This window comes from Harpia harpyja, chromosome 8, assembly GCF_026419915.1.
Source record: "Harpia harpyja isolate bHarHar1 chromosome 8, bHarHar1 primary haplotype, whole genome shotgun sequence".
In the NCBI taxonomy this organism is placed as follows: Eukaryota; Metazoa; Chordata; class Aves; order Accipitriformes; family Accipitridae; genus Harpia; species Harpia harpyja.
In genome coordinates, this window is record NC_068947.1 from 27,372,917 (window position 1) to 27,383,334 (window position 10,418).

A 10,418-nucleotide genomic window follows, 5' to 3' on the forward strand; every position below is an offset into this window, starting at 1 on the left:
AAAAAAAGTCTTTACAGAAAAATTTTAAATACATTTCCAAGATCCTTAAGTAGAACAGGCAACTCCTTTCTTTCTTGTTCAGACTTTCAATGTAAATAATGAATGCTTTCTAATAAATAACCATTTGAGTTGGCAAATGTCAGGCTGTTATGGTATTTGTCTTAAAAGGGGGCGGGAAATCTTGTACTGTTAAGCAAATCTATGTTATCCGAAGTACGTAGACACATAAAATAGGATTTTGCTTTGGAGATACATAATTTTCCAGAGGTTTTTTTCAGCCATTCAAGATTATTTATTTTTTTTTACCCACATTAACAGAGTATGGTAAATCAAGAACAATAGTTATGGAGCAGTAAATCTTGTAGGGCACTAAAAATTCTGTGGGCAAGGAAAAACTCACTTGGAAAGACATTTAACTTAAAATAGGGGAGTAAACAACCAACGGTACATAGATATGTTGGTGAGAATCATAATGAAATTAAATTTATCTAAATTAATAATGGTTGGTTTTACAATACATTTGCTTATGCCTTTTTATCATTCATTTCTTCTGTGTAGATGCAGCTATAATTAAATAACAAGGAATGAAAAATAAATTTTGAAAGAGAATTTTTACACCAACTTTAACAGAGTTAAAATTTGAATGAATTTCTGAAATTACATCAATAATTAATTTAATATGTTGGTTTGAGAGGGGTTGTATTTGGGAATTTTATCATACAGAGAAACCTGTTCCATAGATCTATGTGTAACAAGCTGAAAACTTGAGAAAAATCTAGCTGGGAAATAAATTTCAAAATATATGAAGGCCTAAATTTTCCTGACTGTTTTATGTGAGCAGACCTCAACCTTCTCAGAGCCTGACTGGCCCTGTGAAAGCATAAAGATCTCTTTCTACTGAAATACTTATAAAACGAGGTCCTCAAAGATCTAGCTTCCAGGTGTTTCTGTTCCTGTTTTCAGGTACACACAATATCTATGCATGTATTCAGGCTCTTTAAACTTGGACTATTCAACAGTGATAGTTTATTTATGCCCCAGAACAGCTGAAAGAACAGTAAATGAGATCAGTACTCAGAATTAAGCTCAGGTCATCCTTCTGGCAATTTCTGCTTTAACTTAGACCCAGCATTTAACAATATTTTTAAAATTATAAGAAACCTCTCTCACAACTTCATAGGTAGAAGCCTCTGAGTTCTAGATACATTCTTTGAAAATAAAAATAACATTTTAAAATCTCACAGTTGCCACAGATAAAGCATGATGCTGCAGAATATTTACATTACTGCAGAAGAAGCAAGATCGTCAGGGAAAACAAGCTAAGAAATCCTTTTTTGCAACAACCGTGCCAATAACACTGATGAAATCATCAGTTATGTTTTTGACAAGCAAGAGAAATCAGTGTACTGTATATATTGCTGTGCTGACTTCTACTTCATAAGAAAAAGAAAGGGTGGAGGGTTGGGAAGGATCAATATTTGTTAGAAGGAGAGTTAGAAAGGGAAAAATATTATATAAGGGATTAATAAAAATATTTTAAAAAATATTTTTCTTGAGGATTTTCTGTTTGTTTGTTTAATTTAGCAACCCAACAGAACATAAACAAAACCTGTAGAAAGAATTCAAAACTGTTTTAGGACTGGATTGTTATCTCTACTTGCAGAAATATAGAGATCAAGACCCATTGAAGGGGTACAGAAAAAAAAAGTAGTACCTCCATGGCATTGCCTGCTTTGGACCCAGGGTACTTGCTGAAGTAAAAATTATTTTTTGACTTGGGACTATCCATTTTGGCAGAAGAGATCATATCAGATGATAAATGAGACACATGTGGAGTGCTGGGTGCCATGCTGGGTTCCCCAGTACCAGAGAGAAGGAGATGTACTGGAGTGAGTCCAGTGCAGTGCCGTGAGGATGATTAAGGGTTTGGAACATCTGATACATGAGGGCAGGCTAAGAGAGCTAGGAGTATTCAGCCCGGAACAGAGAAAGTTCAGGGGAATTTTATCCGTGTGTAAAAATACATGATGGAGAACAGGAAGGAAGGTGGAGCCGGACTCTTCTCAGTGGTGCCCAATGATAGGGCAAGAGACAATGGGCACAAACTGAAATACAGGAAGTACAGTTTAAAATTAAGGTAAAACTCTTACTTTGAGGATGGTTTCCTAGAGAAGTTGTTGAGTCTGTATGCTTGGAGATACTCAAAACCTGACTGGACACAGTCTTGGTCAACCTGCTTTGGCTGACCCTGCTTGATCAAGGGTGTTGGACTAGAAGATCTCAGGAGGTACCTTCCTGCCTCAGCCCTTCTGTGATTCTGTGACTCTGTCATATGATTCCCAAGCTGCAAGAGAAAGAATTCTTTAAATCTTTCTATAGTCTTTTCCTTTCTCTTAGCATCCTGGTTGCTTCAAGAAGCTTTCCTCCTACTGAGTGTTTTCTGTGTTGCCACAGATAGCAGCCATAGAGGGTGTCAAGAGGTGTTCATGGTTTTTCATTTACATTAATTGCCAACTAATTCACCACTTGAAAACATTTAAGCACAAGAAACATGAAAGTATTTCTTCCCTTTTTTCTTCTTAATAGCATCCTCATTGTGAAATTCCAAGCAGTCGTAAATAATGATCAGTACGAAATCGAGTTGCATTTTGTATGTGTGATGAATTTAAATAATAGTAGTAATTATTAATAAGCTCCAGGAAAACTGGCAATTATTAAAAAAAAAATAGTAAAGAAGAAGGAATGACCCCGATTCAGGCAAATAATACTATGCGTTAGGAATGTCACTTAAAAAAACAATTACCCTTAACAGCTCAGGCTGTAGTAAAATAATTTTGGGAGAGTCTTATGGAGAATTATGAGGTATCAGAACCACAATCCAATACTTTTTGTTTGCTGTCATGAGACGGCTTTAACCAAAGTAATGGTTCAGCCCATTTTTAGGGATAGGGCAATCAGCCTCATCCTGTGTTATACATGCTACTGCACAATAAAACTCTTCTCAGGGTGATTCTTTGATAAGGGCTAATAGATTGTCCTGGTTTCAGCTGGGATAGAGTTAATTTTCCTTCTAGTAGCTGGTATAATGTCATGTCTTGGATTTAGAGAGAAGAATGTTGATAACACACTGATGTTTTCAGTTGTTGCTCAGTAGTGTTTATAGCAAGTCAAGGATTTTCCAGCTTCTCATGCCCAGCCAGCAAGAAAGGTGGAGGGGCACAAGAAGTTGGGAGGGGACACAGCCAGGACAGCTGACCCAAACTGGCCAAAGGGGTATTCCATACCAAGTGACATCATGCCCAGTATATAAACTGGGGGGAGTTGGCCTAGGGGGGATCGCTACTCGGGAACTAACTGGGCATCGGTCAGCAGGTGGTGAGCAATTGCATTGTGCATCATTTGTTTTGTATATTCCAATTCTTTTATTATTATTATTGTCATTTCATTATTGTTATTATTATCATTATTAGTTTCTTCCTTTCTGTCCTATTAAACTGTTCTTATCTGAACCCACAAGTTTTACTTTTTTTTCCCGACTCCCTCCCCCATCCCACTGGGTAGGGAGAAGTGAGTGAGTGGCTTCGTGGTGCTTAGTTGCTGGCTGGGGTTAAACCATGACATGGATATGCTCAGTTTTGACCCTTGACGTCCATATCTCAGTCCATTCTTATTATTTCTGTGCATTACTCGTCCATTTTCTCTCTCTTTTTTTTTTTTTTTAGCTCTTTAGATGAGTTGTTAATTGTTCTCTTGGTATTTTCTTTAATAGTCCCTAGTATAATTTTGTTGCCTTAGCATCCTTTGATACCCATAAAAATGTAATTTGCATGCTATTTGTGACTGCAGTCCATGTTTGCTCTTTATTTTTATACTTCTGCAGATGATGTTTTGGTCAGACTTTCACATTAGCTGGGTACTCAAAATATTTTTCTGCCCCAAGTTATCATCCACAGTGCTAACATGGCTACTGAACTGGAGCATGCATTTTTAAAAAACTTTCTGATGGCCTGAGGATGCAAGAAGTATGTGCTTACTCTCCGTTACAAGAACAGACAGGCAGGTCACTGAACTAATGTGTATAGAAGATGGCACAGTGATGCACAGTACAGCTCTAGTTCAAAAGCTGGAATAGATCTGTAGTATAAAAAAACATGCAAAGAATTCTAGAAATCTTAATTGGCCGCAATATTAACATTTGTCAAGATATTATAATAAATATTGCGACTGTATTTGCCAAAATCTCATTAAGAGTACATATGACTTGAAGCCAAACTTTCTATTTCTCACATGTCATTTATTTAAACTGTCTCAGAAATCACAAACCCGACAGCCAGTAATATATTGTATAATGTCACTGAACCTTTCCTGATTATTTTATTGTTCTTGCTTGCAGCGTTTCTACTTGGGAGTCAGCTTGCCAGAATTATTTTGTATCAGTGTTTTAATTGTGGTCTAAATGGGATTTGGAAATATGGAGCTGTTTTTTTCTTTCTGTGATCAAGCAAAACCTCCTGTGGCATCCAGTGTGATTTCAGACTTTTTTCCTATTCACAGTGAATAAGATTTGCAGAGCTGAGAGGGTGCCTTTTCATAGATAACCCTTTCCACAAAAGTCAACAGAGTAGTCATTCTCTGAGGGCTCCTGAATCCTCAGAAGCCTTTTGAAGGAAAAGAGAGGGAAAATGTTGGAGATTTTGCTTTTGCTTTGGCTTTTACACCCAGAAGGTTTACAATAATGTGTTACTGAGACTCCTACGTAAAACAATGTGTCCCTTTTTGTCTGGGTTCTGCAATGTACTTATTTTCTTCTTAAAAAAAAAAAAAAAGAAAAAAGGCGGGGGGGAATACAAGCAGATACCCTTTATTTTTACTTTAGTGTTGAAAACATTTTATCTAATCAGTTGAAGTGCAAAGTTGTACATCTATATTTTTATAGCTATACCACTTTAAATACCAAAATGGTAGAATTTCTTAAATACTCCATTCCATGATCTATGCACATGCAGCATTCAAAAAAAGAAAAAATATTAATCTAGAAAAGAGAGTATTTTCACAAAAATATGAAAGTAAATAGAGAGTCAAGGCCTCTGGAAAATTAAGTTTTTATATATGTTCAGAACAGCTGCAATATTTTCACTTAAGAGCCTACAATTCAAGCAAAGCAAGTATTTTACTTCCCTGTGTGTACTACTAGTTATGTGCTGAGAGACAAATGATTCTTAAATGACTGAATGTAAGTGCTTACCATCTTAGTGTTTGAAAACCCTCAGCTGGGAAAAGGGATACACTTCCCCTTGAAGACTAACAGATGTACGTGCTGATGTACATGTATGTTCACACTTAGGAAGAAGGTACCCTTGAACAGCTAAACAATGACATGGATTTTTGCATTTGATTCTAATTGTTGTCAGCCTTTTTATGAGTTTTATTCCTGGAATACAGAGTTCCATAGTCTAGATCCAGTTCATCAGAAATTTCCATTTAGTGTATCTTTGATCATTTCTAGCTTGGACAACAGAGTTGTGATTTGTTTAGAATACAATTGCAAATCATGGAGGAAAAAAAACAATTAGGTTGCAAAGGACCTCTGGAGGTCATGTAGTCTTCCCTTTTCTACTTAAAAAGGGATAATTTCAAAATTAAATTAGATTACTCAGGGCCTTATGAAGGCTACATTGGGACTGCCATTCTCCTGAGTAGCAAATACAAGATAGGTATTTAATGGAATTGTAGTCTATTAAGTAGACAATCAGACATGGCTGCTGTGCTCTGCATTAGGTGAAAAGCATTTTTGAAGTTTTTGGTGTGTTGTTTTTTTTTTTTTTTTTTTTTTAAACAGCAGTGAATTTAGATACCTCTGAAAACATTGTTTGGTGTAGGAACATCGGAATTGCCACAGTAGAACAGAAAATTGGTCCATTTAGTTCTCTGTTGTTTACGCATTGGCAGCCAACTCAATGGATGGCTCAAAAAACCTCCAAACCAGCAGTAGATAATCTGGTGTAAGTCTAATACTTTCCAAAAGCAATAGCTGATAATTGCAGATATTCTTGTTCACATGAAAGATTCATTCATTTTAAAAATCTCTTTAAGTTTCCATCTTTAGCAAAGCTTTATGGCAACTAGTTTGACAAAGTTGTATAAAAAAGTATTTTCTTTATTCATTCTGAATTTACATATGTCTTATTCTACTACATATAAATGGTATCATGGTATGATTTGCACTGCCTTCCATCATAATGTATATATTAAGCAATGCAAGGACAGTATACTTTCTCTTGTCTGAAAGTATCTGTGGCTGTAAATTGATCTATGAAAAATGAAAGGTATGCTTAATGATAAAATAATCATATCTAAACCAAACAGCACTACGTTAAGTAAGGCTGATTACTTAGAGGGTATCTGGGGGAGCAATAGTCTGAAAAACAGAATGACCAAGCACTCCAGAGTTCTGGTCAAAGAAGAAATTGCAACCTTCTGTCCCTTTGACTGCCATAAGAAAGACTAGAATACAGATCAATCTCCCCAGTTTCAAGTATCATAAGGTTAGATAGTCTGTTATAGTCTGTTTCTGATTTCATACACTGTACCAGAAGGACACTGGGCACTATATCTGCTGAAAAGCAAAGAAGAAGGAAGCTCACAGGACCTCAGTGCATTCACATCCACATTCATATCCACAGACAGGAGTTCTTGAGAAAAAAAGGTATTCTGACAGTAGCTTCAACTGGATCAAACTTGACATATTTGAAGTAATGGTATATTATTATCAGTCTGTTTCTATTTATTCTTTTCTCATAATTTTAAGTCTTAGTCTTGATTTCTGTCTTCATCTCTAAGTTTCTGATTCTTGCAGTTGTTCTATTATTTCTATATTGTTCTATAAAAAAACTATTATTTTCTTTGTGTCTCATGTAAGGATAGATACTTTTTTTACAATCAATTGTTGGTACCTTTATTAATGAGTTCTCCAATGATATTAAGATCTACCATTACAGAAAACTACTTTTTTCAACTATACAAAAAGAGTCTGATTTTTTCAAAATACAACTAAGTCTTAGCCAGGGTATTTTTTAATTCTTTAAAGGAGGAAAAAGGTTTTTATAGCTGACAAATGAAAGGGGGGAAGAATTAACCTATTAGCAAATGCTTTACATTGGATTAGCTTTAACCAAAAATTGACTTAAGAATGATGTTTCACTATGTCATGAAGTCTCTCAAAATAAATGAGGCAGATACTGGAAATGAAATTTATTCTAAGAAAAATTGCTTAGCACTTAACGACATTAACAAACTACAGGTTTCGATGGCTATTTAAATGAAACTAATACTACACAGCTGACTTAAGAATTCCTAAGCTTTAAAACGATGACCCAAAATGCGCAATCACTCACCTAAAAGATGAGGGCTCTCAACCTGCAGGAGTTACCTTGGGCAGCCTCCCAACCCAAAGGGAGAGTCCCTGACTGCAGACCCGCTGCTCCAAGGAGGACTGACTCGATTTGCCCTCCAACAGGACTCTGTTCATACCCGAGTCGAATCTGACCTGTGGTCATATATGGTCGTGTCAGCTCTTACTGGCTAAAGGCCCCAATTACTGTATAGGCATGAAAATAAGGGTGCAAAAGTCAGGGCACAGAAAGAATCAATAGCCGCTATATTTCAACGGCCAGAAAGCCACAGTCTTTGTCAGAGCAGGTGCACCTGGCACACACTAAAACAGATATAAAAATGAAATAAAAATAGTTTATTTCAATTAACTGTATTAATTACAGGCCTTACACCTGTAAAAAGTTTATAACACACACATTGACCAAAAAACTTCTGACTGGCCTATGGAAGAGCTGGAACTTTCCATCGTGTTTTAGGCAACAAAAAGGGCAGTGTACCCACCATTCTTGAGAATATAGCAACCCAACATAATTTCAGTGCTTGGGTCTGACCCAGCAAATGGCCCTTTAACCTACTGAGATTTGTGCAAATGGGTGCTTATCTAAATTCCCAGAATATTAATTAATTTCAAGTGAAAAGATGAAGGTTTGAGTTTAAAAATTTACACAATTGTGCAATGAACAGGTTTGGGAGAATTCTGTGTGTGTGGTGGGCTGTAATTTGTACCTTACTACCTTTCTGCTGAGGAATACTCTAATAAAGAACAAAAGAGGTTCTTTTTCTTCAACTTCCAGCCTAGAGACTGTGGTTATATTTGCAAGGACAGTTTTTATTCTCTGAAATTAAAGAAACCAGAAGAAAACATAAAATGGCCCACTAAAACCAGATTCTTCTGTTTGTGTCTGGCCTGCTCATCAGGAACTGCATGCCCTGTAATTGAAGTTAACTATCCATACCAGTACATGTGAGTAACTCTACTGCTCTGCTATATTCCTCTAATCCAAGAGATTAATAAAACATAAAGTGATAAATTTAATCAAATCCCAGATTACTGGTGGTGGGAAGGAGAAAAAGAAGCTGCTGCAAGGTGTTTGGTCTTAAATGCATGAATAAGAAAAGTGTACCTGTGACTGCTGGGATCATTTTTAAGAAGGTACCCTGGTCATTCAGTGCAACACTGTTTTCCATCACACATAATTTTCGCACCCTTTTTTAAGGGCACTCTTCAATTATCAGTTATAGGAATGATCTGTTGAATTCCCTGAACTGTGTGCTGAATGTTTATTTCTTAGAATTATCTTAGGCTTTAACACACAAACAAAACAGGTGGCTGCCAAAGGCATGAAAATATTAAAAGCAGCTAAGTGTTTACTGGCTGTTTGGAAGAGAAACTGCATTCCATGAAGATCACATTTTCTTTAATTTCTTCTTGGCAGTAAAAATCTGAATTGAAGTTGGTTTGAGAAAAAGTGGATAGAATAGTGGGAGGAAGACAAGACATGTTTAGATACTATTTTGTGTTTATCTGTTACAGGACAGAATGATTCCTTTTGAGTAACATATCAATATTTCATTAGACACAAGAAACACAATTTTTAACGTTTAGTAGAAACAAGCTGTATTAACCTATTCCCTCTATTACTGAAGAATTATCTTTACAGCATACCTGTGCACAGCTGTACCACTACATTTCAATCCTGTATCTATTCAGCATTGATCTATTTAGGTAGACAGAAATATGCACATATATTTGTGTCTCCATGACTGTGTGTGCAGGTTTATGTTTAAAAATTATACATAAATACATATTTATATATGTATATGTACATATATAAGGAAGACTATATTTATGTCACTGCTGTTTCTCCCTGTTTGTGCATGGACTGCATTCTGGAAGCAATAAGGTGATTTATTGTGGATTTATTGGGAAGGGCCTTCTTTGACCAGTTACAAGTTAGAAAAAAATCTGCAGCAGAATTATGCCCATCCTTCAACATAGCTGCTAATCAGGTACAAGCAGACTGCTTCTCCTGCTCCTCAGGAACAGAGTGAATTAGTCCTATAGTTTAGAAAGTGATGTAAATTAACTTTGCTGTAGAATATATAAACTGAAGTATAATGGACTAATGTACAGACCCTTTAGGAGAACTGTAGGGACATCTGCACTAAGAAGAATATTGCAATTACTTCTTTAGATTTTTAGAGTTTCTCATTAAAGTTCAGGTCACACCTGCAAAATTTTCAAAAATTCGTATCGCCTCAGTAGACACGCTGAGTATCACTTTCTTCTCCACCTCTACTTAGTGCACAACTTACTGCATTTTGTTATTTCATAACATCAGCATAGAAAGGTAATAGTTGGCTTTAGTATTAGCCATCTAACTGAAGTATTTCCTCCATACTATCCTTCTAAGTCTCAAAGGGAAGAACATAAATCGAACATTTTTACTAAGACTGGTGCACTCTCACTAAAAGGAAAAGGGTTTTTCAGGAACAGTTTTGATCAAAGATGCATGTAGAGAAGTTGCTTTTTTTTTTTTTTTCACTCAGGAAAGATAACCATAACAGGAGAGACACTGGTGCAAACCAACTAGAAGGGAAGAAAAGGTTAATAAGCAGCCAAGGGGCCAATGGCACCTCCAGTTTACAGTGCCTCTAATGCTCTTTGAATATACCAGATATAAACAGCCATCCTCAAAGGGGCACACTGCAAAAAAACCATTCATCATTCAAGAGTAAGAGCTCGGTGTGAAAAGCTAGTCAAGCTTGGTGGCCTTGGAGAACCTCTGCCCTGGTCTGGCAGAGAATTCGATGGCATGTGATTCTTGCCCAAGAAACAAACTCAGGCAAAAAAAGAGAACTTGAACTATTTTCTGCAGCAAAGGTCACAATCAGATCTATCCTTAGTGTATAAACACTATACCCACATTAAAACATAGCTGTGGATTACAGACCTTCCCTGGGTTTTGATCTACTACGTTGTCTTTAAGAAAGCTGTTAATGGGTTTAGTGGAGAAGACGACGAC